The sequence below is a fragment of the Pygoscelis adeliae genome, unplaced genomic scaffold (genome assembly GCF_000699105.1).
Source record: "Pygoscelis adeliae isolate BGI_AS28 unplaced genomic scaffold, ASM69910v1 Scaffold850, whole genome shotgun sequence".
NCBI classification, from domain to species: domain Eukaryota; kingdom Metazoa; phylum Chordata; class Aves; order Sphenisciformes; family Spheniscidae; genus Pygoscelis; species Pygoscelis adeliae.
This window is the reverse complement of record NW_008823882.1, coordinates 39912-55289: the sequence shown is the minus strand read 5'-3', so window position 1 is coordinate 55289 and position 15378 is coordinate 39912. Positions and strand designations below refer to the sequence as shown.

Genomic DNA, 15378 nt, shown 5'->3' with positions numbered 1-15378 from the left:
CCAGCTTTGGCATTTGCTATTTCGGGCCGGGAGGAAGGCGCAGGCTCCTCTCCACCTGCTCTCCCTTACCAAAGCCTCGGCAGGGTCCAGGGGCTGCCTTCAGGCGAGCGTGTGGACGATGCCGTGGAAAGCTTCACTCGAGCAGGGGGAATGTGAGAAAGCAGCAAGTGGCTTGCTGATCCTGGAGGAGGGGTGGATCAGTGGCGGTGGACTCGGAGCCGTTCAGAGGCCGATTGCAAACCTTGTGCCGTTTGCTCTGTCTGGAGTGTTTACGCTTTTACCCCATGCTCCTTTTTGGTCCCTTGGTCTCCTAACCTAACACAAGTTCTTCTGTTTCACAGTAAGGTTTTTTTCTCTTGCTCTCACCTTCATATTTGTGTGGATAGCTGGCATTTGCCACTCTGGTTTGGAATACAGTATTTGTAAGAATTGCTATTCTCAAAAAAAAAAAAAAAAATTAAATACTGATTTTAAAATGATTGTTTTGGCAAGAGGACTATTCCTCACCATTTGATTTACTGAAATCTGAGGAAGATGGAGGTGAAAGAGGCAAGGCAAGCCATGGCCTAAAACCCAGTGCAGAGTAAATGACGTGGGCTTTACTCCTTTAAAAAAAAAATTGTTTGTGTTCAGACAGTAAGTGGAGAAAACAAGCAGGGTTGGATTTCAGCTCAGATAGATTTTTTGGACTTAGTCCCTAGCTCTCGCTCACAACAGCTTTGACTCCAGTGTGGTAAGTTGGGCTGACCGGAGGAGGGTTGAGCAATGTCTTACTGGTAAGCAGGAAGGAGGACGTCCTGCGGAGCCGTGTAACGTGGTGTGGCAGGGGAGCATCCCAACATGTGAGAAAGCTAAACATGACTTGGTTTTTCTCAGTGCGTTTTTAATGCTTTCTTAAGGCCATCTCATTCCTAGACCATTTATTTGTGCTTGTTTCTTGAAAACTAAGCTTGTCAGTATGTCTGTGTTTAGCCAGAGGATTCTGCTGGCTTCTTTGCTAAAACACTGCTATACAGCATTCCCCCCAAAAATACAAAGGTGCGAACACCTCTCCCTCTCCCACCACGGGGGACTTGCGCTCAACATCTGTTGACTGTAGTCCAGTAGTTAGACTGCAGTGAAATCTAGAGCAAAATATTTAAGTGAACTCTCATCCAGTCGTTGAAGCATTAGTTATCTCCAGTTTCAGATGCCACACATTCAGATTCAGTGTCTGAAATACACGGTGTGACTGTCGTGGGTGTTATTTATAAAAACAAATGAAAATGGGTTCCCTGTCAATGTGTGTCCATTGTATGCAACAAAATAAAGATGTGCTTGGAAACACTATAAAATTCAAACAAATCAATGTTAATTTCAAAACATACCTGGGACATTGAGTTCTTCGGTATGAAAATTGGTATCAGTAAAAACAGACAACTGCAGTGAATGCCGTGCCTTCCTTATTACACTCATTATTGAAGTAAATATTGCTATAAAATTGCGGTCAATGGAGTAAAAGATATTATTCCAAATTATAACTTCATTAATAATGCACCATCTATTTAGTATATCAGTGATGGATCTCCTGAATTCCCGTTTCCTTTCCAGAAGGAATCATAACTGGGATCCCCGGCAGCACGTGCGTCCGACGAGACAGTAGCCGAAACTGCTCCACTGCAGTAAGAAGGTGAGCAAGAAGAACTCTACCCTTGTGAAACTTGCAGTATCGTTTCATCATGAATTTACCTTCCATTGATGGTTAAGTTTTACCTGCTACAGTGGGAAAATGCCGCAGCAGATAATACCGCTGTGGTGTTTGCCCAACTACGTTAGCTATTCCGAGGTGCTCTTCTGATTTGACTCTTCGTGCTCCTGCCGGTCCGAGACAAAGGCTGGTGATTACTCGCTGCCCGCGTGGAGCGACGCTCTGCTCGTTATGTAACAGTAATCCACCTCCTTAATTAGGGAAGAAGATCTGTAGATTCCAAAGGAGACATGTCCCTCTTAGTCAGAAGGCGTGAGGTGTGTGTGGGAGCCCTTGTTCTTGTTGGGAGCCAAGGGAAGCAGCAGGCTTTTACTGCTGTAGCTGGATGATGAAGTTCAGTTTCCTTTTTTATCTAGCCTTTGCTGGAACGTATGTGCACGTTAACCAGTACACACGAACAGGAGATACTGCAAATGACGGCCTTTTAACTCTGTATAATAGCTTTTTTGCTCTGTGCTGGAATATTAGATGCTGCAAATGTCCTGTCTTCTCCCTGCCCTCTAAGCAGAATGGGCAAGGTAGAGGCAGGAGATTCAACATGTGATTTAAGGTGCATGCCTCACTTGTCCTGTGCTGTTTTCTCTCATCTTTGGCTTCACATTGGTCCCACTGAAGCTGTTGCTTTCTGGAAGTATGCGACAAGGCAAAACCGTAATGATTTTTGTCCATGCTGCTGAGGACAGCTCTTGCAAATTACCTCGTATTCCATTAAAATTATTAAATCGTCAGTTCCAATCTTCCCTATACGAACAATCAACACTAAAACAGCGCTGACTAACAAATCCTGTAATTAGTAATCTCCAGTTAATGAAGCAGCGTGGTGATTAAAGCGTCATGACTTTTCCATTGAAGAAATATCAGTTGTGCTGTTTTAAATTGCCCTAGAACTTTGTGTAATCTCAGAGCACAGAATAAATCAGTAGCATTGCTCTGGAAGTTTTAGACCAGTTTGTCTGTTTTTTGATACTTTCCCTGTGTGCCCCCAAATGCAATATATAAATTTGATTTAAGCTGAAATGATGCCTGTAGCTGTAGTTCACCTTCTAGTAAGCCTCACTGACCTCACTGCGTAAAGGAGATGGGCCGCACTGGACAAGTAAACTTCAGTGTGCTTGAAGGAAATGACGGTGAGATTAAGCATGGCATTCGGCCTGCTCTGACTTCCTAGAAGCAGCATTTCACCGGCGTATTTCCACTGCTTCCTTTTCCAAAATAGTTTCTGCAGTTTTTCACACAACCTTGTCTTCACGTATCTTTTTTCTTCCGAGGTCTCGCGACTTGTCTGCCGTACGGATGGCAGGTCTGTGGCACCACGCGTGACGCGATGCAGTTGGGTCTAACCACATCCCATTTGTCCGTCATTGCCCTGCTGGGCACCAGATGCTGACTTTTAAGTGCAGCTGCTTATATGGAATACTTAGAAATCTTTTCAGTAGGCTTTAAAGAAATGATATCTGTTGCTGCTTGGAACACTCGGTAGCTGAAAATTTCACAGGGGGATACGGACTGCGGTACGTGAGTGTTGGTGTCGCCTTTCTCTGGTCCGTCTTCGTAGTGTAATACTTGGCATGAGTGCTTTCCGTGGAGCCTCAAAAGTCCCTTCGTGCATCAGCAGTCCTTTAGTGAAATCCTGTATTTCCTGTCCCATGTGTGAAATACCAGCAAGGTAAAGGAACTTAAGCTTGGTGAGATGACAAACCCATAGCTGAGAATAGAGTATCTTGCTCACATACTTCTGTCGTCCTAGAGATGGATTATCTTTAGATCAAGGGTGCTGTATTTCAAAGAAAAGGAGCGTTGCTCTATTGCTTCTATTAGTGCACCCGCTGGAATTGAAGGGGCAGGAGGCTGAGCGCGTGTTTCAAACCTCCCTGGTTTTGGGAGGTGTTTGACATCCCCGCTGGGGCTTTGGGGAGAAGCGGGTCAGGCCGATGCTGCTTTGGGGGCAGGAGGGAAAGTTGGACAGATGACAAACGGTTGCTGTTCTGCTGCAGCCGCTCGGAGGAGTTGAGATCTAGGTGGCTCCAAAGCCGGTGGTTCTGTGTTTCCACGTGTGTCGCAGCAAGGCTTTTGGAGGTGGAAACGGTGGCTGAACGCACAACCTTTCTGCCTTTTGGGTATCTTATCTTCTAAAACTCAGATCAGTGGGAGAAACTGTGTTTAGAGTAACTGCCTGCAGTGAGCCGGTCTGAACTGCAGAGGTCTCTGTTAAGCCACCTAAGCCTTTGGAGTATTTTAAATTTGAAAGCTGTTGTTATGCTGTAGCCTTTTAATATTAAATAATGTATATACATTTTAACAAAATAGACTGTCACGCTACCATTGCCTTAATTGCAGCTGCAGCTAACAGTGCGGTCCAGCCAGCACAGCGGAGCGAGGCGCTACAGGGGACACTACTCCTTGCAGGTCTCCCTGGAGCGCTTGGAAAGCTTAGGCTTTGCAAGGAGGAGGATGGCTTTTCTTGCCGCTCTTAGCACTGTCCCTAGCTCCGCAGAGCAGTCCCAATCTAGAGATGCCTACAAAAAGCGAGGTTTCGGCCGCCTCGCCGTCCCAGCGGTGGGTGTCGGCAGATGGCAGCACCCTGCCCTGCGCCAGGTGTTATTTCTGGCCGGGAGATTCCTCGGTCCCCTGGATTCAACACCACAGTCTAGACTTACTGACAGACGGGATTCTTCTCCCGTTAGGTAAGCAAGATGTAGACGCCCATTATGCAAATTCCCAGCCATAGTGTCCCTCTGTAACATTTTTCAAATTGTCTAAATAAGGTGCTGTTTCATACAAAAATTTGTAGCAAGATTTTTGGGTAGCTTTCAGCTGCCTTGCCCTCTAGGCATGATTTTTTTTCCTTGAAGATAGCTAATCAGTGCAGACTGAGTGCTTTTTGCCCTTAGCAGCTGTCCAGAAGTGGAACAGTAGGAAGAGGCAGGCTGCATAAAGAGCTAATGTTGTTCAAATAAGAACCTTAACGGCCTGTAGCTCTTGTTCCAGTCACTGCAGGGCTGTTCGTACAGGCATCTACGTGGATTCTATTAAATATAACATCATTACACAGACTTAACAGGCTTTTTTTTTTGCTTTCTGAGCGCTGTAAGCGTACATCCCAGGGAAGAGAAGGGTTAGGGGGTGCAGCGACCCGGCGCCTTTCCCCGTCAGGCTGTCAAATCTGGACAGAGGTGTTGCCCTGTTCAGTGGCTTGTGTGACTCATGCCCTTCGTGTCCTAGGCTGAAGGAGGTGGGAACTGATCATGACTGATTGTCCAGAGTGGCTGGGAAAGGCTTTGGGATTTTTTCTTTTTTTTTTTTTTTTTACAGAGAAATTAAACGAGCCTTTCAGGCCTGATGACTACTGACTTATTCTTGCAGCTGTAGACCAGAGAGGCTCTTGTCATGTACTTGTTATATGAGCACTAATTTCTGAGCACTTAGTATTTCTTCAAATGTTTTATAATGTGGTTCTGTAACTAATATCTGTCCTTCTGCCCCCAGTCTGAAGTTGCTTTAAACTCTTCAAGCCTCAGAGCACACAGTTTGACACAAATAGCTGGGAAGAGATGACTGGAGGCTTAATACGATGTTGGGTCAGTAGCTGGCAGCCAACCAACAAGGCAGACTTTCAAATTGCTGTTAGTACTGCATGGTGATCACATCTCTTCTCAAGAAAACATTGGAAAGCTTCCTAATCTTGAATTCACGGCGCAGGCACGTGATTTTCTGGGAATTAGCTTGAATGCACTGCAGAATGGTTCATAAATACCTACATGGCCTAATATTAGATAATGGAAAAACAAGTACAGCGGGCGTTTTGTCAGTTTTCTTCATGGTGGCCCTTCAGCCAGCCCTGGTGGCCTGTCTATTTATACCAGCAGCTGCCAGCTTTGATGATGCTTCTATTCCTTACCTATCTAAGAAAGGAAAAAAGTCTGTATTTTTTAAATTGCGACATCACTCCTGTTTTACTGAGTATTATTTGGTTTGGGGCATAGTTAATTCTTCAAAGAATTTTTTTAGCTATTTTCAGGGGAAATGATAACACGCTATACCCTGTGGTGTCTGCAGAGCCGTGGTGTTTGGATGTTCAAGCTGATGTTGACAGCCAGGAGTAAGACTTTGTCCTTTGCTGCCCTCGCGGTGCTGGGTGGGACTCTCCCTTCCCGTCATGTGGGCTGCGATCCCGTCCCTTCCTGCATGGGAAGGCTGTCCTTCAGCCTCCTCCCGCACTAAGCCCTGAAATGTGCTCTGCACGTTAACGGCTTATTGCAGCACCCAATTACTGCCAATGACTGGCGATACGATCTTTCATCGGCAGCTTCCCAATACATCTGTGCTCTTGGTAGCTTGCATGAGTTAAAGTCTGCCTGCTTCCAGCAGTATTATATAAACCATCTCCAGCTCGCCTTCTCATTTTGAAAGTGTATTTTAACATTTCGGCTTCAAGATCTGAGATAATGAAAGGGGGTGAGCGTTGCTGAGTCAGTTCTTACTGGCTCTGGTTTTTGTCCTTCCTGCCCTCCCACACGCTCCACCTGCGCACCGAGCTAACCTTCAGCAGTGACAGCCCCCATGGGCTTTCCTCCGAGCAGCTAGCGGTAAACAGAGCCCGGTTTCCTATTCTCCTGCTCCTTGGCCTGAGATAAGCTAGGTGTTTTGGAAGAGCCGTGGCTGAGGAGCGTTGGAGATTTGGGAAGGAAAAAGGGGGGTCCCTGAAGTTTGGGCAAGCTGCTGCTCCGTCCTGCCAAACCGGCAAACAGCCAGGATAATTAAATCAGCCTTTCCTTTGAAACACCTAAACTCTGGGTAAACGTGAATGTAACCTTATGGTCGTTTCCAGCTGCAGAGCTGAGCTTTCATTGTTCGACAGTATTGTGTGGAGGTGCTCGGTGTTGTGGTCGCCGGCCTAGCAGCTGACCGAGTTAGCCACACGTGACTGGGCAAACCTGACATCTGTTTTGGGGTGTGAGATGCTGACAGACGTGCAAGACGTTACCCATCGCTGTTTAATGAGATGGTATGGTGGCATCTATGGTGCGGGTCGTATAAATATCGGATTTGGTTTTGTTTTTTAGAAAACCGTGATGCTCTAGCACCGCTCACGGTATCACACGCAATCAGTGAGCCTCAGAGCTGGCCTGTGCTGAACCAGGTTTGCCTGGCTTGTAATAAATTCTTTGAAGTTTAGAGCTGCCTAAGCACTTTTCTATCGATGTGCAAAAATGCTTACTATGATTTTTAAACTAAGCCTTTTCTTTTCTGGTGAGATAGGAAGCCCTGGTTGTGGGCTAACTGGAAGAACAGTTGAGTCCTGTGTGAACTTGTAGACAAGATGGGGAAACGATCTGTCCTGCTGTGAAATTCGGTCTGTTTGAAATGCAAATCGCTGAGAGGGTGCAGGGGCTTTAGGTGAATAATCCAACTGTCAATTGTTTCTATAATTGATTTCTAACTTTCTAGTGTGAAAGCCTTCAATCTCTTATCTGAATCTCGTTGAATTTGTGCTTTCAAGTTGCGGAACAGAATTGCATAGGCATATTGTCATTGAACAGGTTTGCTTGTTCTTTATCTAGTTCTTCTAAGTATAGATATATGTAAAAATGCCTAAACAGCAGTAACTTTACATATTTCCAGCTGGTTTCCCATCCCAGCACAGGGTGCACATACAGCTGCTCTCTTACTGCCGTCTGGACGGGCTTGCATTCCTCAGCCCTGAGGCCAGCATTCCTCTGGTCCTCTGCACCAGCTCATTTGTTTAGTATTGGTTTAAATTTTGAATCCCAGAACCGTCTCCAGATCACTTAAGCTACCAGACATCTTTATTAGTTGTACATACAGCCCCTGCCCTCTGGCATTTTAAATCTTGTTCGTACGTATTAAAATAAAATGGATATTGGCAACTTTCGGTTGCTTGTTGCTGTAGTTCACTGGAATTAATCTGGAATCCCCAAATGCCATTTGATTGAGTAAAGGCAGTTGCAGTTTGCTTATTAGGCACTCAGCTATTTCAGTTAAAAATCTGAAAGGAAAGTTGCTTTTTACAAGTCTTGATGGCAACTTGGGCTGGAGAAATCTCCTCTGTTTTGGGTTTCTCCTTCTCCACTCTGTTTACACAGGAGCTCATACATGAGCTGTTCTTTCCTTAAAATTCAGCTTTTCTGCCAGTCCAGCCCAGAGAGACTCACGGTGTTATTGTTACACGATGCCAGCTGTACAAGGCGGTGGGGAAAATCTGTGTGCAGAAGTGTCTAGTAAGAGCCAAATTAGTCAGCCATGAGTTTGGGTGCCATGCTTCTACACCTGAAGTGCATCTCTGCTTTCTACCTATTGCTTTCCTCAGCTTGATTTATTATTGGTAACTGTTTGATGGAAATGGATTATCCACAATCCCCCAGGTCAGACCAGCCTTTGTCGGGGGACGACGACCCCGCAACAACCCCAAAACACAGACAATACACCCTATTCCTCAACATCTTTGATGTAGTCCTGAACTTGGTGCCTCCAGCCTGGGCTGGAGTTGAACTAAGACAGCAGTGTTGGAATTCTTAATCTTTTTAGAAATTAGACATAAGTCAGTTTTTATTAATCTGGACTTCCTGTGTAGCCATGAGGCCATGGCCGGGACTGTGCCAGGTGTGGTAAATCATTGATCTGGAAGAAACTGGCACCCCCAGTACAAACAAATTAAGAACTTGAACTTTCCTTGGAAGCCTCCCATTTGAATATTACCGTAGCCTGATGATGAAATGTAATCGATTCTCAGCAGTTGGAAGCATACCAGCAGGTCTCTGACGGGTAATAGCCAAAGGTTGGACAAAGGCTGATTTAACCGTATTACATCATCCGTACTAGGAGCTTCTTAAACCTGAAGCTCCTGGGACTTGTCTTTGCTTCTTCTGGTCTTGACTTCAGTAGCTCTGAACTGAAGGGATGCTTTATTTCCACAGCAGATCTCAAATCTGTTTTGGTGTTTCTGCAGATAGCCCCTAGCCTGGGGACGGCTTTGGTTCTATACAGAATACCTGCTAAGAATAACTTTGTAGGGCATCTGCAACAGAATACAAAAAACCCTCAGTAACATGAGGATAAGGCAGCATCGTCCAAGAAATTTCCTTATAAAGTATTGCTACGGCTGCAAAGCCCTGCCAACAGGAGTGGCCCGCACTGCCAGTAATTTCTCTCCTTTTCCTTTCCCTGTTGCAGCAAAGACCGCGCTTCTGCCAAAGTCACACCCACCGCACCGTGATCGATGCACAGCACGGAGCTTGCCGAAGATCCGCAGTATACGGGTTTTTCGTGCCTGACTTTGAAACTGGAGATGAGCAGAGGGTAGCTCTGCACAACAGTTGTGAGGGGCGCATACTACCAATTTTAATCCTATTGCAGCCAGCCCCTGAAACAAAAGGAAATGATTCCTTAGCGTGCTGAACAACACTTGCTGCCCCTTCTCATTGGTTTCGGGGAGGGGGGGCGGAAGCATGAGTCACGTAAACTGCTTTTACAAGTCTTTGCCTCCCAAACCAGTCCTGCTCTTCTTAATTTTTCTTTCACTCTTCAAGGAAAGCGGCTAAAAACAAATTAACTGCTGGTTTTTGTGGGACAGCAGCTAAACATCCAAGCTCTTCTTCAAGCTCTATAAGAAACCTTTTTTCTGAACTATTGCACTTGAACTAGTCGGCGCAAAATGTTTGCTAGGATGAAAGCCTTCATCCTAGCATGCTCTTAATGCTGCTGTGATGGAGCTGGTGGGGTTGGCTTTGGAGACACAAGCTTTGGGAAGCTCAGATCTGTCAAGAATGACGAAAGCTTGTCATGCTTTGGCGCAAGGAATAATGGGAAGTGTTTTGGGGCTGTCCCCAAGAAGCCTGGTTCCTTTTAAAAACAAAGCAGATTAGCTCAGAAGGCAGAAATTCAGTTTTTGGGCTTGTACCCTCCAGGGTTCGATTGTCTGCAGCTGAAGGAGCTGCCCCTGTCCTTGGTTGGAGGGGAGATGGCTCTGATGCAGGGCTGGGGGCTTTTATGTCATGGCTGCATGTTGGAGCAGCTGTAGAGTGAAAGTTGATCCTCTTTTGTAGTAAAACCTTGTGTTCAGCAAAAATGGTTACTCAGTCTGCAAACACATTATGCGGGCTTTTGAGATAAGCTGTAATTCAAACCTTTAGGTTGTTTTGAGCAGGTTTTTTTGTTAGTTAGCTCCCTACTAACGATGAATGTAACTTACAAAATATTGGGTGGTTTTTTTAATGGTGTGAAATTATCTCAGTACTTTTTGCAGTGTCATCTGAGATCTTGCAACAGGTGATCCGTAGAGGAATAATAGTTAACTGCTGGGTTGTGCAAAGGATTTCTTTTGGTTACTGCTGGTCATTGTGCAAGCACATTTACAGCTTTATCAGCATTGACAAGAATCCTGTCTCCTCTGTGACAAATGCTGTTTTCTGTCTGTGTCTAAGTGCTTTGTTAAAATTTACAGTGGCCTCGCAGGAGAAGGTCGGTTGTTTTCCCAAGGTCATGCAGGAAAGCTGTGGCGGAGCTGGTGTAGGAACCCGGGCTGCAGTCTTCAGGTCTGTGGTTTTGCCTCGAGGCTCTCCTTCCTCATTGCTCACCGTGGAGCTCTGAAACAGAGGGTGAGAGTGACTTACTCAGAGGACCCACATTTTTTAACTATAGTGTGTGCCTCTGCAGAACTAGACCTGACTAACTGTACTCTGAGGCAGGCATTAAAGCAACCTTAGCTCAGAAAGTGTGCTGGGGAACGCTGTAATCTTGGAAGAAGGCTGGACAAAATAAGGCTGCCCTGCTACCTTCCCGGCATTGCTGCTCTCAGTCAAGCTGACAGGTGAATTTGTGCCCTGTCTCTAGTGCTCGTATTTAAAAAAAAAAACCACCAAACCACTTCCAAATGCAACAGCCTCTGCTCAAAGTTGGATTGCATTTGAAACAGGACAGGACTTACAGTTCTCCACTTCTAATTTGAGCTCAGCGAGATGCTCAAAGCATTTTCTTAGACGCTCATCCAGCACCACTTAATGACACCTCATTCTTCAGAAGGTCCCTCTCATGTCCCTGACTGACAGCTGAGTTACCACATTTTTCCCCACAGTCTGTAATTTGTCGGTGATGACCGTTCTTTAATGTCCCTTCTCTTCACCTCTTCTACACATGAGCTTACAAACCACCTTTCCTTCCCTCCTGTGTGCTCGAAATGCTTTTCTAAGAATTTAATTTCTGCAGCATGTGCAAAAGTCCTCTGCATTTTCAATCAGACACAATCAGCAACGTGCAGATAGTCAAGGGAAAATTTGAGATTGTGGCAGTCTGTGTATGACTTTTTTAGTATAATTGAGATAGTCCCAGTTTAATATATCAGAAAAAGATCTGGGGCAACGTCCCGATTCTTTCTCTCCAGTGGCCTTGTTCAGGTTTCAGTCTCCTAAGAGGTACCTTAAGATGCTGTGATTTTGTAACCTGTTTTTTCCAGTTTTCTCCTTTCCTTGTACCTCTTGTCACCTTCAGTGTTAAGTTTGTATCAGACTAAAATTTGGCGATATGAACGCACCTTCTGTCAATTCTCCATGAACTGCAGCCTGAGTGTGAATTTTTCTTTATATACAGAGGAGAAGAGACTACGAGACTCTAATATTAAACACCTTTGCCACAAAAATTCAGAGTAAGGGTTTGCTTAGTTGGGTGTTTAGGTTCAGCAAGCAGAATAGATTTGCTCTATAGACCGGTACCAAACTACTATTTGGTATCTTCTCTCACAATCACGACTCACCCCTAAAACATTCTTTTGCAGTAAACTTATCTTCGCTGTAGGTCTGCTCTGAATGCATTCCCAGCTTCTCTGCTCCTGGCTGCCCTCCAGCCATGTCACGCTGCATCGCTTTACAGAGACGAGCCTGTTTGTGTACCTGTCTCCTTCGCTGCTCTTGGGGTCATCTTGGCGTGATACCATCCCTCCACTTGCATAGGAAGTTCGTGCCTAGGGAGCTGGGGGCCTTTACAGGGCCATGAATTTTTGGGCACCCTGAAGTGATGCATGAAGCCCTTTGAGTGGGATGGTCGCAGACCTCTGGGAGACCAGAGGGATGGAGAGAGTGTACCCTGGGAGCACTGAGTGCGTTATGTCCATTAATAGCACCCGCTTTTCTCATTTTCTCAAAGCTGGCGTGTCAGTCCAAGGATACCTTGCTATTTGGCTGGATCGTGGAAAAAGGAGAGGGGAGAACTGATGCAGGGCTTCAGGTTCAGTGTCCAAGACAACAGTAAGGGCTGTCTACCCTCATCTCCCATGGTTAGCTTGAACGAGTGTAGTGCTGTGAGAGTGTGATCAACACCAAAAATCTGCTGTATTACAGCTTGAAGTGATGTGAAATACTTGAGATGGATATGACTGAGATGCTGCGATTGCAGTGGAGGAGTAGCTGCATGCATCGCATGGGGGATGCACGCAGTGTACTTATTTTTGCTGGTGGAATCTCTCGTCTTCCCGTCGCTCTCAAAACTGATGCTTCCTTTGGTCTGTCTTTCTTGGTATGGATGTTGCTGTTCGTTCTTCAAATGAGTTGACGCCTCTTTGTTTTCACTAGCTTTGGGGAAGTGACCTCTGCTTTCCCACAGCCAGGTGCTGGATTTCACAGCTGTCTCCACCAGAACAGGTTTCTAGACGGTTGCCATTTGAGCATCGCATCTGGGAAATGCATTACTGGGTAAGAATGGCTTGAAATAGGGTTCACAGGCCCAACAAGTTCAGTTTAAGGAGCCCAGTTGGCTTTGGAGAGCTTGGACCTTGGGCAAAAAGGGTAGTCATGGTCCCTCAGGGACCCTGAAAGGCAGCAGGACGGTAGATGAGCTGAGAGCTTGAGAAAAGTTGGAGTAAACTGCCATAGCTGGAGAATGGGAACGGCTGCTCTGTTGTTTTTGTGCCAAAACAACACTGGGAGTCTCCCCAAGAGAAATAAAATGGCTTGGGTCCAGTATTTACTATTGGATGGGGAAGAGCAGTGATGTGCTTGCAGGCCGTTCACACGGCTGGGGCTGTGTGAATCATCGTGCACAGTTACCCAGCTCGGTAGGTCATCTGTCTGCCTTGCTTGGCTCTCCTCGACATCTCCTCTCCTGCCATTCCCACGATGGGAGGGGAGGGGGAGAAGATGTGAACTCGGTGAGTTTCCTGTGGTTGTGTGACTCAATTAGTACTCAGCTGTGTTACTAATGCTTCTCACGTGTCACTAACTGATCTGGCCTGAGCACTCCGAAACCTGCTGGTGGGTAGTGCCTGGTTGGCGCGCGGTGGCAGCTATCCCTGCTACGGCTGTGCCACCTGGAGCCTCTGGTAACGCTGTGCTTCAAGGACCAAATCCTGCTCGTCTTTAGGATGCCCGTGAATACACCATAACAGTTTGTACGAAAACTGTTCCAGAAAGCAATTCCCTTGGCTGTCAGGTTTTCTTAAAGCTGAATTTATCCTGTTTGAGCCTCAGCCTGCTGCTCCTGGTTTTGATGGAGCCCGGTGGTAATAGTGGGTTTCCTTCCAGGTATGCAGTGTCCCTCCACCCTAGTCTAACCACCCTGATTCTTTCAGCAGCTTTTGCCTGGAGGCTGTGCCCGCATCCTCTTCCAGAAGTCAAAAGTATGAAACTTGCACTTCAGAAAACACGGCTGCATTTCTGCCATTTGATTTCTCTCTTGTAATATCCAACTGCTTTATTTTTCCTCCCTCTAACAAATAGCAGAACTAATAAGGGTTGTAGGTGATGTGCAGCTAATGGTCTCTGTTAATCCTCACCTCTTTCTTCCTATTGCTAGCAGGGCTTGCTCCAGTCTCAGACGTTCAGGGGCTGTAATAATTTGGCTCCTTCACACCACTGCTCCTTCTTAATATTAGGCTGAAATTAATAGAGGTATAGATGCCATTGTTCTGAGCATGCTTTGCCTTAATACTTCACCTGGCAATTAAAATAGTCAGAGAGAGTAGCAAAGCATAAGATTGAGTTAGAATAACAATATTCCTTAATGTTTTCAGCTATTTCTGTGCCTAGTGTAGAATTTTAGTGATGAATATATTAGTTTATGCCTGCAGCGTGCCATCTCCTCTGGCTGAAATCCCAAGTGAAACTCCTATCACTGAGCATCTCTGGTTTACAGAGACTTCACAGAAAAGCCTACTGAATTTCTTCACAGTCGTTAGCTTACAAACCTATGTCACAAAGTTCTCTTTGTGGAAGGATTATCAACCTCCAGACACTGGCATCTTGCTCCTGTGTTCGGCAGCAATTTCCTCTGTTCCCCAGCGTAACCTCGATGCCTTTGCTCTGCCTGTTGTCCTGCCAGTGACACCACCGCTGTTTTCTGCGCTGGCGGCTTTTTTTGCATTCTGCAGGGCTGGCAGGTCGGCGTGGTAGGGAAGCCCTGGGCATCTGAAGACATGCAAGTCTGTTCCCAGCAGTGGTTACTCTGGGAAGCGCAAGCATGAACGGATTAATGGCAAACAGAAATGCTATTTACGTGGTTCCAAGCAGAGCAAAAAAAATACTCAGAACTGCAACCGTTGCTGAAGCTCGGTTCAGTGCCAGGGCTGTCTGTATTGGCGGCTGGCTCTGCTCGACTTCGCACCAGCGGCTAAATCAACAGGCAGTTCAGTTTGATGGAGTTCCAGAAAGGGCCTGAGAAATAGCTTTTTACTGTGGTTGTGTATTGCTCTTACTGCCCTGACGTGGAGCCCTAAGCTCACGCTGCCCGGATCTGGGGTCCAAATAGGTGCACAGCACAGGCCAAGAGCTCTAATCCCGCTCAAACTCTGCAAAGGGGAATGTGAGCGAGCAGCTTAATTCAACAAATTGATACTTGTGGTTTGCCTTCAAAAGTTTTTCATATTCAGGCTGTTTGTGTGGATGATTTCAGGTGGGAAGCTTATGAGTTAGTTGCATCTTAGGCAGCTTTTTCCTCTTCTGGAGCTGATAAAAGTATGTTCTTATGTATGAAGAACTCTCAAAGTAGCTTTTCAGAAACCAGTACTGATCCAGCTTATGTGCTGTCCTAAAATTGTCATGATGTCTGCAGGTCGTTTCACAAGAAACAGGAATATAATGATTTAAAGAGCCCGTGCAAACTGGTCTGTGTTGTGTTTAGTCTGCAAGCTGCTACATCTGCAAGTCGTATTTTGGGTTTGCAGGCTTTGTCCTGTGCCTTGTTGCATGCTTTAGGATCGGCTGAAATGAGACACGGTACAATATTCTGCTGCTGTCCGTGGGAACGAGGGGCGCAGGAACAGCTTTGCTGCATTCCCGCGAGCTGTCCCGCTCACACAAATCTTCTCCCTGTCAGTACAGCAAGGCAAGCGAGCGCTCGAGCACGGTGTGTGAGCTGGCTGATCCTGAGGCGGGACCTACAGGGTGTATTCGGATCAACCCGTCGGGCTATTTACCTTCCCAGAGGAGAGAAGCAGTTGGAAAGTAGTTTAAGACCGGGCTTGTTGGGATAGGTGGGAGGTGGCAAGCAACACCTCAGTTGTTTGTTTCTTGTAATGAGTTTCCCACATTGTTATCAAGGCCATAAATTAGATGGGGAGCTCCGTTTTCCATGGTCAAGAAATACTTGGTATTTTAAAGAGACTTATTTTGTTGCCAGAATATACAGAA

At 46.0% G+C, this 15378-nt stretch overlaps 1 protein-coding gene across 13 annotated transcripts in view; it reads left to right on the top strand.

The window, feature by feature from the left end:
• The window catches only part of GNG7 (guanine nucleotide binding protein (G protein), gamma 7), a 60464-nt gene that overhangs the window by 7619 nt on the left and 37467 nt on the right, over positions 1-15378 (top strand). For 7 of the 13 annotated variants that reach the window (XR_664049.1, XM_009334594.1, XM_009334616.1 and 4 more), the window contains exon 2: positions 1591-1669. The exons of 1 other annotated variant lie outside the window; for it this stretch is intronic. The gene's annotated coding sequence lies outside the window, so the exon portion shown is untranslated. Of the gene's footprint in view, positions 1-127; positions 341-680; positions 843-1590; positions 1670-15378 lie in introns of those variants that run through there. 5 more of the 13 variants (XM_009334659.1, XM_009334608.1, XM_009334601.1 and 2 more) reach the window with 5 other exon arrangements.